The sequence below is a fragment of the Diachasma alloeum genome, unplaced genomic scaffold, assembly GCF_001412515.2.
Source record: "Diachasma alloeum isolate Michigan unplaced genomic scaffold, Dall2.0 Dall_scaffold_00280, whole genome shotgun sequence".
NCBI classification, from domain to species: Eukaryota; Metazoa; Arthropoda; class Insecta; order Hymenoptera; family Braconidae; genus Diachasma; species Diachasma alloeum.
The window spans coordinates 1,079,073-1,086,428 of NW_021680419.1; positions in this window are offsets into that span (position 1 = coordinate 1,079,073).

A 7,356-nucleotide genomic window follows, 5' to 3' on the forward strand; every position below is an offset into this window, starting at 1 on the left:
GTGAAAATTGAAGTTTGTGCTTCGCACATCAGAATAAATATCCTCGCTCCAAGGATAGAATTTCCTTCTCTTCATATTCACTGTTATAAATTTTTTGAAAATTAAATGATTGTTTCACTTGAATTCTCAATGTTGTGAATTTGAATTCAATTTGAGATCAAATTGTTCACGGAATCTCTCATTCAGGGAAATTGTTGCTTGAATTTTCAAATTATTCAATCATTTTCATTATCATGCTGGAAATTGCAATTCCATTGAACAATCCAGAATTCAACTGAATTTTCAGTAACAAAATACATGAAAATTTCGTGTGAATTAGTGATTCACGGAGAGAAATATTCAGGAAAAATTACGGAACAATTCACGTAATCCGCAATGGGGAATCGTTTTCCGGCAATTTTTACAGGAATGGAAGAGAAGATATCTGGATCATTCAGTGAATTCTCAGGTTCATCACCGAACAAAGTACGAAATTGTCACGTCATTTTTCCCGAAGAAGTAAAATCTTACAGAAACTTGCCGACTTATTGTGCCTCCAAAATCAAAAATTCTTGAACGGTCAACAATTTTTATGAAGCTGGTGAGTTATTTCTACGTTCCGTTCCGTAAAATTTCTCAATCGTTGGGGAAAAATTACGGAACTACTTGTCCCCCAGCGGTGAGTCATCAGACGAGTGGTTAATTTTTACGGAACAAATCGTAGAATTTACGTGGCGATTCGTACAATTTCAGTTCCGACACAGACTTTTTATTGAAGTTTCCTTCGCTCGCGGATTACCTTTCAAATCGTAATTTTCACCTTTTTTCTGGTAATTTTTATTGAATTTTTCTCTTCGTGTTGTTAAAAATTTCAAGATTTTTTTACTTGAAACTCTAGGAGTAATTTTCAAAACATGTAGTCCAATTTGTTAATCAATGTCGGCTGCGTAATCAACATTGCAGTTTTATTACATTCCCAATAATTCAAAAAATCGTTTTTGTCTGTGCAGTGACACCCGCACTGTAAAATTCGGGTGCAACGATTTCCTTTTTTACGTTTCCCTTCTCCTCCAGTTATTTTTTTTCTCCAGGAGAACAGGATGAAGAAAATGAGCGCTGGGTGGCCGGATGAGCGAAATAGCTCACGAAAAAAATGCCACTGTTGTGCACAGAGAGCTCAAATCTCGGTCTGCCCCAGCCGAGGTAAGCCGTTTTTTCAACTATTCTTCCTCTATTCTCCTTCCGTTTTCATCGTGACCGACAGTATACACTGGAAACTGAGTAATCCAGCATCTTCAGAGACGAGGAGATACACTCTCCTTTCATTGTTTGTCTCCCCAAAACAGAGAGCTTATACACCTTCTCCTTGAGTACACTGCGCTTACTCTTACTCTTCCTTCTTGATATTATTTCTTATTGTGAATTTTGCTGCGTTTGAAACAGAATATTCGCTCTTGTTTCATGAAAAATGTGTTCTGTATTTAAATAAATTATTCAGATCAATCACACGGCTAAAAAATTTGGTTGAAATTTCTGTTGTATTTTTGAAAATTCTTAAATAGTAAATTTCGCTTCAGTGATTTGATGAAAAATAAAAATCTCGTTAACTTGGGAAATTTTTGTCTTTGACCTAAAAAATTTGACATTTCATTGAATTTCCAGCGAACTTCAATCAATGAAAAGTGTAAATTCCAGTTTAATAATTGCATTAAACTTGCTAGAAATCACGAAACGTCAGGTGAACATATTTTTCCAAATTTAATTAATTGAGCATTTTCTAAATTTCGGTCCTAAATATTCACGTTTTGATTAAAAATTCCAGTAAATTGAGAAATTATTCTCCTTCAGCTGCCCAAAAATTCGAAATTTCATTGAATTCCCAGTAATTTTTGAAAAGTCCTGATTTTTTTGAATACCATATTATCATAACAGTGCTATTAAAAATTCTTAATTGACAATTCTTCGTTCATAATTGACAATTCGTAATTTGCATTGAATTTCCGGCAAAATTTGAAATTTCCTGGTTTTTTCCCCCCGAAGCAACGGAAAACATCAATTCACCAAGATAAATATACGAGTGCATTGAAGTTAGTCTATAGGTGTAGTTGAAAGCAAACACGAGTTCTCCAGGGATATTTGGTATTTGTTGAGAAACAAAAGTCGAACTTGGGATGAGTGTGTCATCAAAGGACGTGGAGGAGAGATACGCTTGGTGTACATTGGCGCCCCACCAGCCACCTGGCATAATTAATAGTTGTCACCGACACTCGCTGTGACCTTCATAAATTAACCCCGGCGCCCCTGGGTCTCTCCTCATTGTCGTCTAGCGGAGACGACTCTAAGTGCAGGCGATCGATCTCTTTGACGACGAAAGTGTTCATTATTGTGATTCAGAACGAATATTAAAGTCACCAGTGAAGCAAGAAAATCTTCCAATTCTTTTGGTTGACAACATGATGAGATTTCCCCCAAAACAATTACTCTCAAATCAAGATAAATATTTTAACTCGAATAAATTTGATTTCTTCCTGAAAAAAAGTACAAACTCAAGCTCCAATAAAAAGACCACTCACATAATTCCAGAATAATGTCTTCATCCCATATAATCGAAAAATAATGACACTCGAATTTAAATCAAGTCGGCATTTTCGCGTCTCCCCGCAGCAGGAAAAAAATTAATCGCTATTTCGAGATGTTGAGAAAAAAATGAATCAGAAGCTACCGCCCATATTAAATACCTGATTATTCTCTCATTACAATAGCCACCGTACGCAAACTCCTTTTTTACTCACGGGTGTTATCTCTTGTGGAGTCAAAGAGCCATAATCGGCCAGTCCCCCCTATCAGCTCTCGCATATCTGGTGCACGCCCAAGTGCAGCTTAATTCACCCGAGGGTGAATTTCTCGCGAGAAACCTGATTTTATCGGTCTATTTTTTTCTTATTTCTTCAAACCCTCTTTAGTTCCCCCATTCCCGCTGTCTTCCGCCGCCGCACGGCTGCACTGAGAAAAAAATTTATTTGTGAGAAATAAATTTTCTTAGCACAAGTAAATATTCAACTGTCCCATACAAAACCTCCATTTGATTACTTGTGTCAAGAAAATTTTCAGTTTTTCTTGAGAGAAGTAAATTTTTCTCTCAGTATGCGGGGACGCTTCTTGGAAATTCTTCTTTGGAAATTCCAAATTTGATGGAAAAATCCGAGAACAATAAATTTCAGTAGAATTATTTCAGGAAAATTGATGGAAATCACGAACATATTCAATAAATTTAGGTAAATATATTCTTGAAATTCCAATTAATTGAAAATTCTGCATTATTTTGTATTAAATATTCATGTTTACGCCGAAATCCGATATTTCATTATTTGTTCCGCCTAAAACGAATTCAAAAAGGAATAAATAAGTAAATCAAATTTAGTGTGATTCTCCTGAAAATTGCGACTCAATTGTCCGTGAAATTCAATATTTCTGTAACAGTCTATCCAACTTGAATACAAAGAAAAGTAATAAACTGTCTTAGATTGTTGGGAATCGGTCGAGAGGTGCATGTTAAAAGACGTCACGCCGAATAATTAATCCGCAGAATACAAATACATCAATGGCACAAATAAACGTAAAGAATGCCGACTAATAATTCAAAATTTGAGAGTCAGACTCGTCATTTGTCACCAGTTATCTCCCAAAATCACAACAATATCTCTATAAACCCGAATAAATTGACTCGTGGACAAAAATGATTGAGCTTTCTGAATCGCCGAGCGGTAGAAACACAAAGTGCAATATCACTGGGCTGAATTGCCTCGCGAGAGACGATCGCATACAGTTACCCAGTCATTTGGTTGGTGATCCATTAACGTGCTTTGAATTCATAACAGAGATGCAGTTATACACATGCCGGCGTAGCCCCCGAAAACTCCACAGTGTGACGGAATACGAGTTCCCTCAACTTTCCTGCCAGTGGATGAAGATTAATAGTTGGCCAGATATACCGTTTCCTCGTGCACCACGTTTTGTACGACACACCGGGAGAGACGGTGGCCCGAAGTAGAGAAAGTTTTATGCCGAATATCATTCGAGAATTTTAGTGGATGACATTTAAATCTCGGTACGTGTACTAAACCCGGTGAATTTTAATTTTCATATTCCTTGGGTGCCCGGAGTTTATTACGCTTTTCGGAGGGATTAATTGCTTTGCGCAATGAATGGCCGGTGACTGATTAGTAATTACGATTTTTTTTTCGTTCTACACGGAGAGAAATGTTGAGTAAAAATTACGTAGAAAATCGTGGCAAATTTTACTGTACGAAAGGTAAGCACGGAGTGAATTTAATTCGATGGAAAAATACCTGTTTGCGGAGGATATTTTACGATTCGTTCGGTAAAACATCATTCTCCGTTGCAGGAAAATTATACGTGATATTGAGCAATCATATAGTTTTGGTGGAATGCACGATGAATTTTTCAGTTTCAGCACAAGTTACCCTCACGTTTGGTAAATTTTCTGGGGCCAACTGAGGAAAATTTACTATTCGTCTCACTTTTGCTGCATCAATATGTAGTGAAACTACAAATTCGGTAGTAAAATTGGTATTTGCTACATTTTTGCATGAATATTACAAATATTTGGAGTTTTACTGAAATATATGCGGAAATTACTACATTGGGATTGTAAAATTACTAACTCCAACTAAATTCTAGAAAAATTACGGAACGTGTTGTTAAAATCTCCCCCTCACGGCGACTCGTGGCTAGCCGTGAGGCGTCGGACGGATGAGTAATTTTTACGGAACAGATCGTAGAATTTACGTGACGATTGACACTTTTTGTTGAATTTTACTTCGCTCCCAGATTACGTTTCGAAACGTAACTTTTACGTCTTTTTTCTGGTAATTTTTATTGAATATTTCTCTCCGTGTGAACTTCAGACATTCGTTTTTGCTGTGCTTCATATTTTGATTAAAAATTCAAGTGAGTTTGGGAATTCTCCTCTTCCTGCTGTTCAAAAATTGGAATTTCACTTCTCTTGGGAATGGTTTGCGGCAGATAACCCCCACTCGGTGATCTCGTGTGCGCAGAGGCGTAGATGGCCAAACTACCTCAAATCCCTAAAGTTTGACTTGCCACTGTTCTCCAAACTACTCCATCACGATAATTGATGGAAAGGTCAAGATCAGTTGTGCCACAGTTGTATTTACGGTGTGTTACATACTCGTGAAAGTTTCGTCAACCATGGAGAACCATTAAGTTTTCATTGAGACATTGCCCAGCTGCCCTAGTACCGTTCTGTGATGCAATATGCATATGCATACTCCGAGTTAATTGCCTAGCAAATATAGCCTGTATATGCACCTCGCTCACCAAGGTGAGGCTCGGCGGTTAAACAGCCATTCTGTGTGCATTCGTGGGTTTAAATGTGTACTTTGGAGGTTGTGAAAAAATGGGGGAATATTACTTCCGCAGTGACGGGACGATAAATAAGACTGGGGCGATTGATTTAGATTGGGATGATTCATTGGATGGAGATGATTGGGTTTTAATCACACGGAGAGAAATGTTCAGTAAAAATTACGGAACTCACAGTTCGCTCACCGATTACGGGATCGACTCAGAAAATTTAAGTCACGCACTGAGAGAAAAATATAATTCTTCTGAGTATATTTCATCACCATCGAATTATAGTCAAAAAGTCCTCAACAATTTTTCATGGGTTACGGTAACTGTGGCCGGAGAAGTAATTACTACAATGGAATGTAGTCATTGCAACTATTTTATAGTTCTCCTCACGGTAGATTTGTCGTGGTTACTCTTGAACTTTGGTTCGTTTAACTGCATTTTGATTTGCAAAAATTACGCTTGTGAAGTTACTATAATGTTATGTACCGCATACAAAAAAAATCGTATTGTTCACCAAAATGCCTCAACTATTTTCTTATTGTACATCGAACTTCAGATTTTTCTCTCAGTGCGGTATCATAATTTTTCACAGGAACGCTCGGGAAAAATTCCGTGATTTTAAGTAAAAATTACGTGACGGAATTACGGAAGCAATACGTCATTTTTATTGAATATTTCTCTCCGTGCACTCGGCTTTCGTTAATTTTCCTGCGCGAGACTTGGAGATCGAACGATTACGGCATTTTTAATGCACGTAATTTTACTGTGCGACAGGTAGGGTAAGCCACCTAGTAGATGGACACTGCCCTCTAGATGGACGAGCTACTTTTGGATAGGAAATTACGCAAAAAAATGTTGAAATGCGAATCGTTGCTTTGAATTTTCACTACTGTCGTCATTCTTAACCCCTGAATGGCAGTTTTTTTCTCGATAATTTTTTGTCAATTGCTAAAAAAACAAACGTCCATCTACTGGGCGGTTTTCTTAGGCGTCCATCTACTGGGCAGTTTACCCTAATCGTGAGCGAAATGTAATTCAGTAAAAAAATACTAGTTTGTGGAGGATATTTTACGATTCGTTCGTTAAAATAAAACACACCTAGGGATGCAAAAATTATTCTTCTGTACGACTGGAAATGAAATTTGAAAAAATCATTCTTCATTACAGAAAAATTATACGCAATATTGAGTAATCATTCACGATCACTGGGATAATTTTTGTTGGAATGCAGGGGAAATTTTACAGTTTAGCACAAATTCAGGAATTTTACCCGCCTTCTGTACACAAAATGAAAATAAAATAAATAAAAATGAGACAGGAATTTTCGAATTATTAAGAATGTGGGAGAACTAAATATCAATTAAGTTGTGGGTAGTACTTATTATTCCGCCGTCAATAATTATAATTAGTGACGTTCTTGTTATCCGTAATCTCAGAAATGCCATAAAAAATGAATAAAGCGAGAGATTGTAAGATAAGAAATGGTATTCGAATGAAGAATAATATTTTGTAATTTACTCTCCCACCTGTTTCGCCTTAACTCCATCGTCTTCTGTATTTACTTCTAGACTAAACGCGTAATAATGGTTGAACCGGTTTTAATAGCTACATCCTCACGAATTTATCGGTGGCTCGCGACCCGCGTCTTTACGGCCTCATAAAGTACAGGAGTTTGTACTGGCGTTTAACTACAATTATGTTTTCGAGGTTAAAAGGGCCTGTCGGATAAAAAATAATGCAGAAAAATTAATTCCGTTTGTACCCGTAATAAAAAATCCTGATTTTCTGGGAGACATGGGGAAATGTGAGCCATGAAATTTCGAAAAATGAATTGGCCCCGGGCTGTTTGGACGATGCAAAAAGATAAATGAGGCGATTTTTTTTTTCGAATCGAATGCAATTAATTCATCGACATGCATAACACAAGGCTGGGAATGGATGGGGCACTGGGGGGAGGGGAGGGGCTTGTGTATTTTGGAC